The sequence below is a fragment of the Bombus vancouverensis genome, chromosome 16, assembly GCF_051014615.1.
Source record: "Bombus vancouverensis nearcticus chromosome 16, iyBomVanc1_principal, whole genome shotgun sequence".
Classification (NCBI taxonomy): domain Eukaryota; kingdom Metazoa; phylum Arthropoda; class Insecta; order Hymenoptera; family Apidae; genus Bombus; species Bombus vancouverensis.
The window spans coordinates 7,222,533-7,242,578 of NC_134926.1; the positions used below are offsets into that span (position 1 = coordinate 7,222,533).

General features: G+C 34.8%; 1 protein-coding gene across 1 annotated transcript in view; it reads right to left on the bottom strand.

Moving 5' to 3' along the window:
* LOC117154627 (solute carrier family 7 member 14) overlaps nt 1-20,005 on the bottom strand; it is a 70,411-nt gene extending 50,406 nt beyond the window's left edge. Inside the window, exons 1-2 of the mRNA XM_033329775.2 lie at nt 19,810-20,005; nt 14,454-15,502 (exon numbers count right to left, since the gene is read on the bottom strand). The gene's annotated coding sequence lies outside the window, so the exon portion shown is untranslated. The remainder of the gene's footprint in view (nt 1-14,453; nt 15,503-19,809) is intronic.
* Nucleotides 20,006-20,046: the final 41 nt, after the last annotated feature.

The window sequence follows — 20,046 nt, forward strand, 5'->3', positions numbered from 1 at the left end:
CCGCCTTTGAGCGACGAGAATTCGATATATCAGTCCGTTTCTACATTCTGATCTAACTGTCAAATGGACATTCTGAATGCATCGGCAATTTCAAATCAGCAATACAAAAAATTGTATCAACCTAACCTATCACACTCCATTTATTAACAGAGATAAAGACAGCCATGGGAAATATGTACAAGCTCATAAAAGTATTCAGACACTCGCAGACAAGTTTTATGAACATATTATGCAACAATTTACGCATATAAACCTAACCATTAATTTTTATTTCGGTTTATACTTTGCAAGTAATGATAAAGATCATCGGTACCACGTAAAAAGCAAAAAGTACAAAATAAAATTGAAAATTCTAAAATTTAGTAACCTAACCTCAAACTATTGCATCGAAATTCATGAATGACTCAATGAGACCATAATAGAAATTACTCTTACCTTAAACTAATCTAATAATTTTCTCTCGCTGTATTTTAAACGAACAATTCCAAGACGAACTCAATTATGATTTCTCTGCTGGAATCTGCTACTGCTAACCTATCTATTATCCACCGTTTCCTCGCTATGTTTTAAATGAACAATTCCAAGACGCAGTCTATTATTATTCCTCCTCTGGAACCTAGTGCTATTAACAATTAACATACTATCTACCATTTTCTCACTATATTTTAAACAAACAATTTCAAGATAAACACCATTATACTTCCTCCACCGGGACCTAGTGTACTGCTATGAGGACCCTAGTATTACTAAACTACTACTACTAATGCTATTAAATGAATCTCTCGTACTACTAACCTACTATGTACCATTTTCCCGCTATAGTTTAAACGAACAATTTCTAAGATGCGTTCCATTGTAATTCCTCCAGAGGGTTTATAATAGAGGATCTGGAACTTTGAGCGATTAAAAACAATTACAATGTGACACACGAAACACCAGCATCTAATGAACTGGAAGATACCAACAACAAATAACAGCATACGTTGCCCGCGCAATAATTACAGTCGTCACATTTCTTTCAACCCTGCAAGGGCTGACATTTTAACGGACAGGCAGTTGTGTACACGACAGGATGCGCCCGGTAAAATGGTGTCTTTGTAGAACTGCAATTACGTTCGCTCGTGTTTCACCGTGACAGCGTCAAAAACATCGCGTTCTGCCGCAATTACCATTTCGAGCGACCGGTTTAATTGAACGGAACGACCCAAACGATTTTTCTTCCCGTCCCTAACCGTTTCGAATGTTAAACATCGACCATTCTTTATTTTCCAATGATCTGGATGAATATTTACATGGCTATGATGATTATACACGGGCACGTTTAATTAAACGGATCCAGACGGCTACCGGACCATTTTTTTAGGTTAGGTGCGACTTGTTATTTTTACGATTTCATTTCCTGGCAGTACCCATATCGGGGAAATTTCTTTATTTTGAGAATATTTTAAAATTAGAGATCTCATTGCAATGTGTCGAACATATTGGAAATTTTGTGTAAGAAAACATTTCATCAATTCAACCAACTCATAACATAAATGCAATATAAATTTCGAAATCTGAAAAATTCGTAAAATAATATAAATATGGAGATTCGAAACACGTGGAAAATAATATAGGTTTCAAAATTTCCAGTTTTATTTGAAACAATCGAAAATATTTCAAGTTTAGGAGAAACTTGATTATAAGAGAAGATTTCATTAAATCGACATCCAGCTGGGAGTGTAAAGCGAAGCAGAATGAAGACAGTGGATAAAACCTGTTAACGTCGCTAATTGCATTTCGATTAGGGTCGATAACTGTGTGATGTAACTGGATTCAATACCTTTTCCCCTCTATTTTTCCAATGTCGTGGCCAACGAACAAACCGTGTATTTCCAGTAAAATGGTAGAGACAGTGTGTTGAGCAGAGGATTGGAACGTATAGTATATATCGTTGAAATGAGGTTAGGATGCGGGTCAGCCATTGGCAACGCGAAATATGTAATTCGATTGTTTCGACTGCGCGTTGTTTCTTGCGAAACAATGGATAAAACCGGAGCTATTATTAATCCCTCTCGTGATATACTTGAAAACGCTACTACTGCAAATTAAATGTATCACTGTCGGAATTATAATCCCTAATGTGAAATTGCATTAACATTCGAAACTTTAGCAACTTGGAAATTCATCGAAGATATGTATTTCATTCCGTTCTCATCTCATTGCGATATATATTATCATATTATATTGAATTTTATTCTTACTGTATTTTATACATTTTAATATAAAAACAAAGTTTTTTTTTCTTTAAGGCTATTTTCTTTTCTTAGTCGAATTAAATTGAAATTATCGAATTAAAAGTATCGGATAATTAACGACAAGTTCATTAATACGATCCTTTCGCTTGTACAACCTGTTCATTGAGAATGGGTCGTGTTATGTGAAACACCGATCGTATAAATGACTGTCCCACTTGTCTAATTAAAATTGACGCACGCCTCTTGGACAATAATAAATGACGATTTCTAGGAAGCCGGCAAACATGTTCAGCCCTAGTTAATTTAAAATTAACAATAACAATAAAAGTTTATTAATCTACCGTTGCTCGAGCAACGATAATTAATACGGTTGATTATTATCTTCATCGGCGAATTTAAATCGATCGTCGGGTAATAGTTGGGCGAAGAGCCCACTCAAAAAATACGGCGCTGTACCGTGAAAACGTTGACACGCACGCTCGCCAGCCATCGTGGTCATCGATCATGCACCTCTTTTCTCCACGTGGCTCATTGCAACAAATGGTCGCATTAATGTCGCTTCCACTTGGCTATAATCTCATTAAATTATTGCTTCTAAATGGTTGAACTTCGTTTAAAGGTACACCAGATTTCTCGTATCTTCTTTAATAACGTATGATTTTTGCACAAAAATAGTGAAAAATGTAAAATAAAAAATGTATATTATACTGTAAATTCATTTTTAAATTGTTAGGCCTACATCAGACTACTGCCACAAAAATTCGTATGTGAATAATTTTGACATTACTTACTTTTCATTAAATAATTTTCCCCTTAAAAAGTACTTAAGAGGTGAGATTTTTATGTCAATTGACATTGAAAATAAGTGTAAATAACTTGGAAACAACTGAAGCGATATCTCATAGTGGCAAAAGGTGGCCTTTTTGGAATTTTTATGGTTTCGAATGCGAATGAAATTTTGAGGTTATTCTAACCCTTAATGGATTAATCGTTGTCTTTTTATTCCATATTTTATTCCAGGAGTCCATTCATAGCTTCTGTTTCTTTACAATTTAATTATGAGCGAGAATCAATTTGCATTCCTCTATTTTCAGCCAGGTTCACCAAAATTTTATATTTTCACACGTGGAATCGTTGGTTATTCGACAGAACTAGTTGGCAGATTCCTTTGAAGCTTCGCTGCTATCTAATCAATGGATCAAGAATACGAATGCGACTTGTTTTGCTCACAATTAGATTTTTCCTAGTTAAGAACAGTTTTATCTCCTACCACGTGACCCAGTTCCACGTGCATGCCACCGAGCAATGAGGCTGGAGGTCTCTATACCATTTATCGTTTCCAATCGTTAATTACCGCCATTATACTTTCCCTAATCTTCATTAGAAATCGATCGCCATAGAAAATTCCCTATACGGTGCATTCATCTGCATGATTACATTTTTATTTACCCTAATCATCGTTTGAAATCAAATATTCTCCGTATGGCATATTCTCTGTATTCATTTGCATGATTGTGATATTACTTTCATTCCATTTCCACTAATCTTCGTTTGTTACCATTCCGGATGGACTGTATAGGGGAAAAAATAAACCTGTTAAACATATTCGTTAAGATACGAAAATTCCCTATAAAATTAGCCTTTCTGCACGATTGCAATTTTATTTTAATTTTATTTCATCTAATAAAATATACAAAATCACAGGAGTAGAGGGAAGGTGTCGTTTCGACAATTCTCATTTTGAAACTATTAATCGTCTATCCATTCCAATTCAAGAAAAAAGCCAATGCCAACTTCTAGATGAACAAACAGAAATAGAAGCAGGATGTACATCCAGGAAATTTTCCTAGATCTAGAAACCTTTTTTATATCTTTGATTTGTCTAGTAGATTTCTATTTCTAAGTTGCTATTGACCTTGATACATTATTTGTTTCGAGGTTAGTAATATGTAAATTACTGTATACAAAATATAGAACATTAAAAAACATTAAAATAAAAAAAGATAAACTTAAAGCGTAAAATTGAAGGTACGAGAGAAAACCATAGGGAAGGATATAAATATTTTAAAAACTAAATTCTCTTTAATAAAAGTTTGAGAAAAAAATGGAAAAAAAACTGGAAAATGTTTGGAAATTCTAGACAGTCAGTAAGAAAAACAAAGACAAGGCCAGGATCAAAATTACTCAGAGTTAAGAGAAATGGTGGCAAACAGATGTTTCGGGAGATTATCTGGTTGGAACGCGTCCAAAACGAGACCACGGAGAATTAGATTGCGGGAATTTTACAAAACCGTGGGGAAATCGGCTTACGATTTCTAGCCGAGGCTTAATCCGCGGAAAATCGGTCTGCAATTGGTCTTAAGTTCGACTATCCTATTCAAGCTGTTGAAAAAGTTTCGTTCCTTTCGCTCGTTTTAAAAACAAGATTCGAAATTTAAAATATAGAAGATTTAAAAAAATTGAAGAATAACAAACGGAAAAAAATATTTGAAAAAGTACAAGGTACTGACAAAAGCGCGGTTCTAGTAAAACATTAGAATTTAAGAAAATAAAGACAATAAAGATCCATATAACGAAATCTCGAAAAAGGGATTAAATAATAAGATTGATTTTTGAAATATTAAATTACAAAATAGAGCTTAGAAAATGGTAAAGAAATTTATTAATGACGTTACGATGAGAGGAATTCTCACTACGATTGAGAAAATGCACTTGAATGATGAAACTTTTAATGAGAAGTAAAGTGGAACGAGTGAGATTTCGTGTGCGTGCACGTGATATGGAAACTGTTACCGGAAACTAAAACTGGCGAACAGTAATTATCAAAACCTTACATAATTTGTGGACGAAGTTCGGCAACAAAATATGCCGGAGCCTGTACAGATGTATAATTAGTGTTGGAATTGAATTTCAAGAATCGTCACCAAAATATCAGAATCGTCAAACAAAAACAATTCAAAAACAGATTCCCATAAAAGAGAAAACGGATGTTCTTAGTGAAAGAATTAGCAACAAGCATACAACAAAGCTAGCCAAAATCAAACTATGAGCAGTTTCGTTAAAAATGTCCCTAGGAATCAAGGCCTAGTAAAATTCCAACAAAATTGTAAGAAAATTTCAGTATAAACGAACTTTTGGCAGTTTTAGCAGAATTAAACGCTAATTTAATACAATTTGATCTAAATTTGACACAAAAAGAAGCAAAGCCTCTAAGATTCTAAAAATATAAAGTTCAAAAAATAAAAGTCTAAAAATTCCTAGACGATATAGAGAGGAATTCCGTCTCGGACACGTTTTATAATACCAGATAAAGCGTCGATTTTAGAAGGAAGGTAGATTTTCGAGCTACTGAAGCTCTCACGGGAGGAAAGCTGTCGTTCGTCAATTACAAGGAATTATTCTTAACGAAATATCACCGCATTGTCGTTGATTAACGCGGCGTACGCGCGACTGCAGATTTTGTTGGCGACGAGGAGGCCTTACAACGTAACCCTGAACTCTGGTACATCGATCTACCGCAATGCAACGGGCAGAAATACCAGGAAGCCTCCTCGTGCGAAAGAAGAACCCGGGAAAGAAGATCCTCTCGAGTGGAGAAGACCGATGAAGGTATACTTTAAACATTGACACTATGTGGCATAGTCATTATACAAAAGAATTATAGAGGGACTGATAGGAATAAAATTCATAGGCTGCTTCACTGATATTGATACGAAATATTTGCATTTACGAAATATTCGAAGGTGCAAAGATGCACATATAACAATGCATATATTAAATGCAGAGATGAATTCTTCTCGAGTTTTGTGCAAAATTTGTATGTAATCAATGCGAAGTGTGTCGAAAAGAATTCGTTTCTGCCCAATCCTAGCCGTAATCTATTAATACACGAAAATGTACAGGGTATATCACGATTTGTGGACAATTGATTGGCAATTCGAGAAGAAACAATAAAATTTGTTGGTCCGAGACCTCGTTATCAGGAAACTCGAGTTTGAAAATTTGTCAAGCAGCGCGCGTTCAGAAGCTATCATCGATCAACACCAAAATTGGAAAATAGAGAATAGCGATAACAAGTTTTTTAAAATATGCCTTGGTCTTTACCATTATTTACATCATTTTTTAAGAATGAATTTAATTGTTAATTTTAATTGAATTTTAATAATGAATTTATGATACCAGGTCGTTTGTTTTTTTTTTTTTTTTTTAATTCATATGCATAATGAAACTCGGGAATCTAGAAATTAGTGGTGTTAACCAATTCTTCGTCTTTATCATTTTTATCGATTAAATGCACTTGGAATGAATGAAAATTATTGTAAATTGGTCAATTAATTTATCTTAAATTGTTGCAAATTGATGACGCACCGGGTGCGTCCTACATTAACAATTTCTCGAGAAAATGCGAAGAAGAAAAGAGAGTAAAAACAGATTTCTCGAAAGATCTACAATATAATAGCTCGTTAAACTGAATTTATACGGTTTCTGAGTTGCTAAGAAGCAATTTCACTGGAACAATTTTTTGCTACGAGACCGCAGGTTTGTCGGAAGTTGAGCGAAAAAATTGAATCTAACTTGCATTAAAGAGTAAACCTATTAAAACGTGGCGGGAAACGCCTGAGGCAGGGCGTAGAAGTTTCTAGAGATGGTCATAGTTCCTCCAGAGGAAAAGTGTAGGATGTAACGCTGTTTCATACTGTGCAGAACAAAGAGTATCTTTCAGTTGCTCTACCACGCTCCCTCCTTTAAAATTTCATTCATCCGTATTTTTTAGAAGACTCGCTATCTAATCTCTTCGCTTTGTTTCTGCTTATTATGCAATTTTTAAGCCACAGTATCTTATTTTATTGTCAAATTTGATTTTATTTTATCATCAATCCTGATAATTCCACGATATAATTCATTTTTATCAATTTTCCTGGGACCAAGGACAGCAAAATCAAGTAAATTTTCACTGAATATACAAAATTATTTTCCGAATATATAGACTACAAGAATTTGAGAGAAAAATAAAAATATTATTTATCATAGGACTTGTAAATTGAAAATTATATATTTATATTAATATAAATATCTAACTTATAAATATATTAATATAAAATTGTATATTAATTTCACAATGCCTGTGTTTTACACGTTATTTTACTACTTGATCCTTAACTTTTCATCGAATGATTAAAAACCTGAATGTAGAACAAGTGGATGGAAGCCTGGCAACAATTTTCCAAGCCGAGTAACAACGGATTAGAAGCAAATTGCTCTGGCTAACATTCGCTGGCTAACAAGAGAACAACCAGATGGAAGAAGCGAAAAAGTATTAATGAGAAATAATCGCAGAGAATGGGAAATACGTTTTACTTCATCGTGGTAATGGGTGGAGCCTAGGCAAAGCCGTCCAACCGGAAGTCTGCTGCTGGAGATTATCCTTCCAGCCGACAATTTCACAATCATCAACATAAAAAAGAAGGAAAGGATGAAAGAGAAGAACAGGAAAAGATTTCAACGGGCAGTAAAAACTGTTTTATCACTTAGAGACCCGGTTTTCATAAATTAGCAAAGCTGTTAAAAGCGGATAAACAGCAGATGAATAATAAAGAACGAACGCGAAGAAGTATAAGCCAAATCCTATTTCTAGGCAGAAAAAAACCGAAAGAAACCATTGCAGTTGTAAGATATATATATATATATATATATATATATGTACTTTTATCAATCACTATATGTATATAGTGCTCGTTAAAAGCACTATAAATAGACATTTGATCTGTGTGTGTATCTACGAAATTCGTGAAATTATTTAAAGTGTGTAAAATTGATTTAGTGGAGAGGTTATATTGTAAAACGTTCAGATAGCTTCGGTGGCGCTTTGTAAATTGATCTTTAGTGCTTGCACTAAGCTCTGCCCTCCTACTTTTACCCGATAGTGTATGTGGCACGCGATTGTTCCGGTTTGCACGTCGACCGACTGATATTCATGCCGGAACGTTTCGCTATTTTTCCGTCGTGTTTTTTTCTCCCCTGTACTTTCGAACGTTGCCACTGATTATACAGGACATCCACTTTTAATGGATCTGCTATGTCGAAGCATTGAAATTATTTGTGCTATCGATACCAGAAGGAGAAATTATCACTCCTCGATCTATTGTATCGCAAACTTTCTCACGGTTTCTACTCACCTTATTATGTAAATCTTATCTTTTTATACAGTTATCTCTTAATTTTTCATAATATTTTTTGTCTTCTGTGACTTAGCAAAGTTAACAAGTTAGGTCACAACATCGATGCAATTAGAATGAAAGCAATTAGTATCAGGTTCGTACCAGTATTTTTTCCACCCAATAACATGTTTCGTTTAATAAGTTTGATTTGATAGAATCACGTACTCCGTCATCTCGTTTGAAGATTTCAACGAGTTTCGTGAAAAGCTTCAACGCTGATTCTGTACAAGTGGTTAATACCTAACTCTTACGCCATTCTTCACGTTCAATCGTGTTTCATTCTGTCAGTCTTTGATTCTAATTCGACTGTACTTAATTTACAACTAGGGATCTTAACTTTCAATGGATGTGTATCATTGAAAGTTACAGTAATATTAAGTGCTCAGAGTATTATACCAATGGATGGCTATAGCAAAAGTTTAACAAAATTTGAGGAATGAAAAATTCAATTAATTAATCATTTTATGATATCTGACTTTATTTTGTAAGCTATACTTTGCAAGTTAAGTGTTGTTAACCTAAAAGATAAAGAATTAAGAATTACCTAATACTATTAGCTTAGGTTAGGTTACTTAATTCTTTATCTACTACCATTAAGTTAGGTTAGGTTACTTATTTCTCAATTCTTTGTCATTTCGGTTAATTTTACGTTAAGAACCATTTAATAACCTTTATCTTGCGAAGTACAGCTTACAAAATAAAGTCAGACATCCTAAAATTAATTTAATCAATGAACATTAATTTCATCGAAAACGAAATGTGCTCTGAATAAATTTTATTGTATATGTTCGACTTATTTTTACATATAGAATTGCCCTTTTGCCAGCTGCGCCATAATTATTGGAACACTACGTGTTATTTATTCGAAGCTTTCTTATAGTTATGGATGTAGGAGTAAATAAAGAAGTAGTGTAGCGATTCCATGATTATCTTAAGCAGCATAACTAAGTTATATAGTTATAGGTATGAAACCAGATATTTAATTCAGGAATGGGTATGAACGAGTGCGCGGCCAGACGCATGAATTCATACTTGACCCGCTTGGAAGTCGGTCTTTCAAGAATAAAAATCAAGAAACCCTGCTAAAAATTCACAGAAGGCAGCGTTAGGCTGGTCCTAATTGAGGATTTTGTGGCTTTCTTTGAAAACCCGCCCTTCCACCTTGAATCCTACTTTTTGTTCAAAACACTTCGGCCCACAAGTATAAAAGAATTGTGTAATTACCTTTTCCTAACCTAAAAATATTTCAGTCAACTTCTCACAGTAGCCTCGATGAATTTTCACTTCTTTATGATTCGATTCCTGCGCGATTATAATTATTTGGAACATATTTCATATACAAATCGAGTCACAATGAAATAAAAGTCCGATGTGAATGGCTTAAGAGAATAACTATAATTCATAAATAAACTGAGCGATAGAAACAGTTCATGTTCAGAAAAGGTTAAGTGAAATGTCCCCAGATGAATCTTTAGGTTAAGAAAAGTAACTATTATGTATACAATTCTCACGGAGCTTTTGCTTTACGTTTCTAGTAAAGATAATTTAGATAAGAATCGAATTATAAATTACAGAATGAAGAGTCCACTGAACAATTTCTAGATTAGGAAAAATAAAATTGCCCGAGCAATTGCTGTTCGAAATAACCCATTGAAAATCCACCAAACTCGAATCAACATTATCAGTTCCTCCATTACAAGCCATTCAGACAATCGACGATTATTCTCTTAAGTATAGGGCAAATCATCCATAGAAGCAGATATTAGGATAATAATCATGGAATACGATTAATTAGTAAGAAAAGGAGGTATCCGTTACACGGTTCCTGAATAAACAAGGAAAATACGGATTACCGGAAATGGCTGAGGAGAATAGCTGCCTCGAATAATCGCACAGACTCGAGAAGTCGGTCAATTAACAGGAATAGGTTCGCACAATGGCTGGTTTCGCGTGAAGCAAGGTAGAGTACTCCGAGCAATTTCACGTTAGCACTGGATCCCAGCGTTCATTTAAAAAAAATACAGTGGCTCACGATAGTATTCGAACATTTACCATAGTAGTTGTAAAATATTTGAATACAGCATGAATAGTATCAAACATATAGTTAATGCTAATAAAGATGGTTACTGTACATATACCACCAGCCATAAATATTGGAACACCTGACAATATTTAATAAAAAATGCATTCTTTTCATTGCTTGTATTTTCTAATTATACCTCATAATGTAAAAAAGCTTATTAAAATAGAATTTAGTTGAGTTCTCCAATCAATGTAACAAATAGGTGTCCTAATACTTATGACCTGCAGTGTACAATGCATATAATATATTCACAAATTATTTGTATAGATATTCGAATATTATCATAAACCATTAAATCAAATAATCCCACAGAAGCCAGTTTCTGCATCATATTTCTTCTCTTTCATAGTATTTGGATCATCAACCAATGAAAACTGTTGCCTTTCACACTGGAAAATGTTTCACGTTTTGTAAACGACCAGGGACCAATTTAATCCTTACATTATCGTCCCACTTTCCAGTTTATCACTCCAATTTGGTGCTCCCACTAGATCTGAATATGCCATCTACTATTTATTCATCACGGACCATTTGCTTCTTTATTTTGTTTGCTCTTCTATTTTATCGTGGTCAGGAAAAAATTGACAAGCATATATGCAGAGATGCAATCAAGCGGTCATATAACAAACTTTCGTTCGATAAAAACCTTCCTCTTTTCTCCATTTTTACTTCTGTTTCCTTCGTCGTTGCTCTTTCAAATCGACCTTTTTCCTCTTCTTTTACTTTTAACGACAAGCATGAGCTATCATTAAGAGGTATTTCTAGAAAAACTTGTCTGCAAAATTGTCTCTTCAACTTAATATTCTCAACTCCCCCCCCCCCTCCATTTGTCCTTGTTTTTGTGTTCCAAATTCTGGCAGTGGCATATTACTCTCTACTTTCTTCATTTCAGGGAATTATGTGGATGATAGAAGAAATAAAATTATTTTGTTATCATTTAGTTGAAATTTCTTGGACATTATATAAAATTGATGTAGTTTCAAAATAGGAGTTCTACATGTATTCTGCATTTAAATTCTAATTCTTAGATTTAAGTTTCTATTTTATATATATATATAAATAATTATTCAATTAATTATGTATTAAAAATATAAACTCAGGTTACATTAATAGAATAAATGTGCTATTGATTTTGTTGACATCTTAAGCTTACAGTTTGTATGTTTCAATTTCTGAATGGTAAAGGTAGAAATTCTATATTCTAAATTTAGACCTTTCGTATTTTATTCTCCTTGATCTAAAATTGGATCCTCTATGTCTAATGTAAACTCAGGCTATTTCAATAGGGTAAATGTTATTGATTTTGTGGACAATCTAAGCTTAGAATTCCTATACTACAATTTCTTCATATGTTAAATGTGCAATGTGTTGATATTCTAAATTTGCATTTCCTAAATCTCTGTATTTAAATCATCTAATGAAGTCTTGCATTCTAGATTTAAATCTCCTATATTTTAGTACACACTATGAATCTTCTATATTCCAAATAACCCAGTCCTCTTGGTTTCTCCAGGTTTCAGACCAGCAAGATCACAGACATCTCAAAAACTGAACAGAAAATCAATAAGCTGAATATTGCAAAAATTCTTTACAAGCTCCTACTTCTGACAAATTGAAGCGAAGAATCCTTACCATATAAAACCTGACTTCTAAGGAGATAAGCACAAAAACCTAATTTTCTCAATATATCGATTATTGGACTTGCCCTATTTTGCAATTCATGTCTTCAATTTTAAGCCCAAAAGAGAATAATAATTCCTTTCGATATTTACTACACGAAACCTGACATATATTAAAGGATAAGCACAAAAAGCTGATTTTGTCAAAATATTGGTTGATGAACTTATGTTATTTTGCAATTCACGGTTTCAATTTGAAGCCCAAAAGAGAGCAATAATTTCTTTAGATATTCATATAGAGAAATTTGTCATTTAACGTGAAATGATCATAGTTGAAATAAACAAAATGTAAAGAGGCTACTGTTGCGTGCAAAGGAACATTTTTATCACGTTCCCGACGCATCGAGACAAGTCTTTCGTGTTTACGACGAGCGGCTTAACTGTTTGGTCGATCGGTCACGGAAATACGATAGCCTGGACAGGGCCGTTTAATGTCACTGCCAGGTATTACTGGAAACGAGAGTGCTAGACATCGGACAGATCGAAGAGGACCTTCATAGAGATGTTCCACTGGGAATATGCGAAGGAGAAGAGCACTGTTATATTGCCTAGCCTTGGGACACTTGATCCCAGAACAACTGAAATAATTATCACACTAATTGGTATCTTATTTGAAAAATCTTTTTAGGATGGAAAATAGATAATAACTTTGAAGGCTAATTAAATAAATAGGAACGAACTTTACTTTAGCTTTACTTTGACATAACAAGGACTGTGAAGAAATTACTTTTTGTATAAATAGGATAATTTAAGTTGAAGGAAAGTGACAGAAGATAAATTCCAAATATTACCAAGTCTGTAGTTACATAAAATTTTGTGAATGGAAGAATTATAGAAGAAAAAGACCAAGTCTAACAATTATTTAATTCGTTTCCATAACTTTCTACTTATTAATGAGAAAAGCTGTCAATATTTCTTCAAACCTATATTTTAATAATATTTTCCCAAAAGATCTGTATCTCAAAAAATGTTGATGAAAGTCATCTAAATTTCCTCAACGTTAGACTTATAAACCGTGAAACTAAAAATGATATCAAGTCATTTTTCACAGCTTTTCAATTTCAAAACCCAGCGAAATTTCTTCAGAACAAGGTTTTCTCCTGTGTATTTCTCAAGAAATTAATCTGAAATTAACGACAAGAACAAGTTTCTAGCCCCTCGGAGGGAAACATTGGATCTTTTGCACTTTCTTCTATTATCCGTCGCCTCAGTTCTTAAGGGAAGTTTGACATGCTTCATTCCATCGACGTGTAAGAAGGAAAAAGAATAAGATGTCGTTCCTCATCAGCCGACCAGACTAAATTCGAATCGAAACTCCTCTTCAATTATTCCCTTTCTTCCCGTTTCATGGATCATGCAATGCCGCCGCCTGTCGCAAATTAACCAGCTTTCTTTATTTCAGAATGATATATTATATATATGTATAGGTTCGTGCTACGCCTTCGAAAGTAAGGGAACGTCAAAGTTAATGGGGAGAGGACCATAAGCAAGAGAAATAGTTCTCTTTTCTACTGTTTACTACTGATCTAAAATTAGACATCGCGAAGGAGATCACAGTGCACGCGATGGACTGCCTCTTTTCTGGAAATATCACCTCTGTGATAACACATTGTGAATTGTTGTAACTGAGTGGATGTCTTTCAAGGCGGTTTTGTAGAGAATTGATTAGGGTCAATGGTATGAAATTGGAAAACAAATAGTGATCAAATTTATGAAATTTCTTGGCAATTAAAATGATTTCCAATAGATAGCAGATAATTTGTTAAGAGTTGCCTTCTTCCCTTGATTTTAGGACTATATCTCTATCTTTATTCCAATGAAGATTCCTAAAGTCTAACTTCTTGTTTCCTGGCCTTAGTGCCTCTGAACAAATATAAAAACCAGGATCCTCCTCTAGAGACACTTAGACCATCCTATATAAAGCTCAAAGCTAAGCAAACAAGACTATCAACACCATTTCTCTACATTCCAACTTTCTTATGCCAGACAAGAATTACCCCAATAAGTGTGTCTTACTTTATCACATTCCCTTTCAATCATCCGTAGTCATTAACTACTTGAAAGATCTCCATAAGACAAAGCTCGTATAAGACTTAGCTTTTGTAGAGGCTTAGAACTCGTAATCTTTCTAAAAAAAGAAAGCACCAAAACTGATCCAAGTCTATAGAAGTCTGTCCAACACTATTCGACAAAGAGTACAACCAATTAATAGAAAATGACAGAATAAGGTACTTACCTCGTCTCGTCTACCCCGTCGTCGCGGTCACCCTCCTCTGCGTCCACGCCACAAGGAATCACAGTTCACGGTGGAGTGGTACGAATTGGTACACTAATCCAAAACGGTCATCGGAACTAGCTGAGTGATCCTGGACGTGTAACACGCCAGTTGTGCTGCCACACGTAGCAGGGGAACGCGAACAGACGAGGATAACGATGGTACAACGGAGGACGAAACCAGCTACACTCTCTCCGTTTCTAAATGCACATATATACCTATCTATCTATCTATCTATAAGCCTATCGGTCTAGATTTGATCAGACTCGCACGATATGACCCATCAGTCTCTCCTATCCTTGCACTAGGTACGCTGGCTCTTCTTCTTCTTCACCATTCAGTCCAGCTTCGTCTATTCTAGCTAGTTCAGACCAGCTAAGTGATCCACAGCTACGAGAAAATGATATTTTATGATATGTTTGGTTCACCAACGACGGTCGTCCAGCCGGATTTCCTCCCTTCCTTATTGGGCCTTTTTTCTCTTCTTGTCTTTGCCCTCTTTTTCTGTTCTTCCTCAGCTTTTTGTTCTTGCTTGGTTGGTGTTATTTGGTGTCAGCTCGCTGGTCGGCTGTTTAAGTGAGAAAAACGTAGCTGCCGCTTTCTAAACTAACGAAAATTCCGGCACACACGACTCTCTCTCGCTCTCGCGCTCGCGCTCACACACGGCTCCCGATGCTGTTGGCCAGAGTCACATTTTAGTGCGACACACACGGGTGGCGGTACTCCGTGGGGCTGCGCTCTCTCTCAGCTTGCCTCCGTCTCTGTCCGCCTTGGTCGAGCCTCTATCCCGCCCCTAGACAACCGACCCCACTATCGCGAATCCCCACCTGCGTGCAACCCCCTGACGATACACCCCCAACAGAGTGGTGGTGATGGTGGTGGTAGCTATAGTAATGATGGTTTAGACCTCTTCATGGTATCGGTTTGCTCATGAAAATATCGTTTTCAGACCCCTGGCAGTGTAACCAGTTATATTGTTTGTTGTGGATTTATTGGTACTACAGGAACACCTGGAAAATGATTTGGTATTAGTACATTATTGCAAGTAAACTTTTGTAATTGTAGTATATCTATGGCATGGTATTTTAGTATTATAATACCATCCATGGTATACTGAACAAATAAATAACAATAGTTCAGTACAATATTAGAAGTATATTAGTACTTTAGCATTAAGTATGTTTTTTGTTCATTATTCTTTAGAACTGGGATGATAGTTCCACAGAAAAATTGTAGAGTGTGTCAAGTTATTTCCATCACTAGCACCCCCTGAAACACCCCTGCCAAATGATACACCACTGAAGCCTCACCATGCTTCCCCTCCACAAACCAATAAAACCCGGTAGTGTATTATCTCCAGGGGCACCCTGTTCCCTAAAATATTCTACAAATCTCCTGCACAAATAAATAGGGACCTGCGAACATTAGAAAGCACTATTTGAAGCATTCAGCTGAGAAGATCTATATGACTCTCTATTCTTCCTCTATTTTTCCATTCAACGTAATTATTCGTAATCACACATAAGTACCCATATAATTGCCTATTATTATAGCAGCTATTACTATACAAAGGGAGTAGTTTAATATCTCGTATGCAACGTGGTACCTCCTCGGAATTAATTAATTACTAAAGTCGTCTCGGAGAAGTCCCTTTTCAAAGAGATAATTCCAGCGGTCAGATCCACCAGTTGCTGTAAACGACCATCCAGTCCGAGGAACCTCTTCTAAATAGGAACCTGTAAACGACCCGATATTTGCATAACTAAACCGGTACCATGGTGCAATTTATTTTTAAAATAGCTGAACGTTGTGATTGTCAGCATTTGCAGACGATCCTCCCTTAGACTAGGAATTTTATCCTGGCCCAAAATTCACCCGCTCCCCCGACGATTATCGATTGACCAAACTTTCACAATCCCTTTAAACTTAAACTGTTGAAATATTCACACGGTGGCTCTTCGATGTTGTTCGAGATAGAGCGACTGCATTGAAGTAATTAAATTCGAAGAATTGAGCTTGCCAGATCATCGATAGAAAATTCAGATAATTAAGATGGAAAATTTGAAACAAAGAGATCGATCAAGTTCCTCAACCCCTTTGTCAATAGCATAGAAGAATTCTACGGTGATCTAAAGATCGATTATTTTGGGATTTTTGACTTGGAAAAATGTCCAATTTCCATATTTCAGGATTTTCACGCTTCCAATTTCTAAACTTGGAAATTTTCAAGTTTCCAATCTCCAGAGCTGGAAATGTCTAATTTTTCATAATTTTCAAACCGGACAACGTTGAAGTTTCCGATTTTCAGACTTGGAAATTTTCAAATTTCCATTTGCCAGACTCGAGAAATTCTAATTTCCAATTTTCTAATCTGCAGATTTTCAAATCTCCAACTTCCAGGCCTAGGTATTTCTGAATTTCTAATTCTTCAATTTCTGTACCCAAAAATCTCCAAATTTCCAGATGCAAAAAACGAACTCCCTAAAATTCCTTAATATCACTCACATTGACTAGCTTGGACCCAACAATAAATTGCTGGCTAAGTAATTTCTAACTAACTATTTAAAATACAAATAATACAATAGTGGTATGGAACCCAAAAAACAGTACGTGTCTGTGGCATCCCCAGAAAAGCGGCAGCTTATCCCCGTCGAGCAAGCCACCCCTGCCGCATCGTGGCTTCAAGAGCACCCCCGGCTCAATAGTGTACGCAGACGTGCTATCTAGATACGTCTATCTAGAGACCGTGTCTGCCTTCCTGGCCCTGGTTAAATGGACAAAACTTGTTTTGATCTGTGAGCCTATAAGACTAGTGACTGAAGCTAACTGATATTGCTACGGGGCTTTGCAAAAGGTATCTACACTGTGGTCCAGATGAAGTTCGATGAATTGTGATATCTCAGAATATAGAACTGAAAGACCAAGAATATGTAACCTTGCCTCGCTACAAAATTTATTAGAATGTTAGAAATTAAATTTAAATAAATAAAGACATGCAGAAACCTTATTGAATTTTTCTTTATTCAAAAACAACATTTTTTACTTAGAGACTTTGAGTCAATGAACGAAGGAACATGTTCGTCTCGTCAAGTATTTGAGAGAATTCGTTTTTTGAGTAAATTACACGAGAAATTAAACTCCATTCAATTGCCTTTAAGTTTTCGAAAAAATGTTGTTTTCGAGAATGGTCAGACGAAGAATTAATATTAGACTCGATTAATAATTTTCAGTAGACTTGAATTCTCTGTAGACTTTCATAGAGAAAGACCCATAAACGTTTGGAACGTAGAACGTGAAAGCGAGACATCGTTCGATCGATAGATCTCGACGTGATAATTATAGTAAATGCATTGAATTATTCGGTCCCGGAGGCTTCCAAGTCGAGTACTGAGAAAACTGTGCGAGGCGAAACGTAACCTGTCCGTCCTGTGCCAACTTTCACTCCAAGCGTGACGATCCCAACAGTGCCGTAAAGAAACCAAGGGGGGGGCGACTCTAAGAAAACTGAGAATCCCAAATGTTGCCCGATAAAAATTCACGGCCTCGTAAAAACAACTAATCAAGAACGGCAAGTAAAACGAGGAGTATCGCCCATCCAAGTTAATCTCACGGTACAATTTATACCAATGTATTTGAAAAGTTAAGTAAAATTATTAAATGAAAATTTGACTCACTCGATGAAGGAATGAAATAAATGATGTTAATGCTCGGTAAATGATTTTAATAAAACGAAGAGAAGATGTAAATAATTGCCTCTTAAAGGTCCACTTAAAAATACTCTATATCGTTCTATAATATAGAAGAAATATTTTAATTGTGAATGATATAATAATGTGATTTTACAAACTATGTTTTACAAATAAATTATATTTATAAAACAAAAAGATTTGAATTATTCATCTATATGTTGTATTTTTGTACAAAAATTATGTACATTATGCATATTATATTTACAATACAATTACAATATTACTCCAATGTACGGCCCTGGTTCCACCCCTAGCGCCCATCCCTACGTTCACCCTCACCTTCTTTTGGTTCCCCCACCACGCGCATGAAGGATTCTCCTATTGACGTTCTACCCCCTCCACAGCTCTCCCTCCACGCCTCCTTCATCTTTTCCAGCACACCCACGCGTACTATCCCTCTTGCGTATCACAGGCCATGCTCTGACGTAATATTGTTACGTCAGAACAGCATCGTACGCCGGCGCATATACGATGCACCTGTTCGTTTCTTTTAGGTTTAGATGTCGTTCACGAGATTAATTCGAATAGGTTGGAAGTAAATTTTGGTCGAACTTTTTCTTGATATATACAAAATTTTTATTATAACATATGATAGTTCTAAGAAGTAAAATCCAAAAATATTGGTACTAAAGCGTGAAAATAATGACTTTCAAAGTTACACGCATATAAAAATCATATTGCACGGTTGGACGCCATATTGACTTAGTAGACAAAGTCATCGTCATGATACGAATCTCTTTTACAGGACGTCTTAAAATTGATACATTTTTATATTCTTTTCGTTAAAAACTATTAAATGTTATAAAATGAAGTCATAAGTTCAGTATGATCTAAAATGAAGTTCATAAAATGAAATCCTCATATCCATTTTAAGTTTACCCGATATAGGTTAAAGAATTGACAATTGCATATTTATAACTTTAAATACAATTTATGCATTTATAATTCTACCTATTTTGTGCATAGCATTAGTCTGTAATTATATAGTGACATTAATTTAGAATATTTAAACCATTAATTTATAGTAATATTTAAGCTATTTTTTGTAACTATATAAAATAACTATAACTATTTCTAATTAGATATAATTATAGTGATGAATTATGCGTGAAACGTGTTGATTAATATCAATATATAATACATATTTAAAATTTGTTTCTTCTATTATAATGTTTTCTCCTTAATGGGGCTTTTATCATTAATTTCAATCTAAGAAGATTATTAAAAGAAATAGTGTCTTCTCTTAGATAGGATTCCAATTCACTAAATATACTTTACATACCTAAAATGCAAACTATAAAATTCGAATATTCAAATATTCAAAAAAGTTAAAGAACCCTTCTTTTGCAATTATTTTGCAATACGGTAATCAAAACCAGTATCCTGTTGAAATTATAAAAGACCCCAAAGTATCATTTCAAGGTTAAGTTAATAAACATAAACCTTCATTTTTTTAAATAAACCATTCATTGTATTTGTTCACACGGAAATTTAACTAAATTTTTTTAATTATTTTTTTAGAAATTACGATAGAAATTACGATTTTTTGTTTCTCATGTAGTACTTACGGAAGAGGAGCGAAGTCTGTTAAAGATCGACATAATTTGTGAATATGGCGGTTGAAAATATATAACTTTGATGCCTAATGGCTTTCAGGATACGTAGAAAGTAACGAAAACGAATAAACACGGGATAAATCTGAATAAAACACGGAAACATTACGTTAACGAGGTACACGTAATTCACATTGAGAAATTCAAACGCAATACTAATATATCGATTCTTATAATTTCGATTCTCGAGTC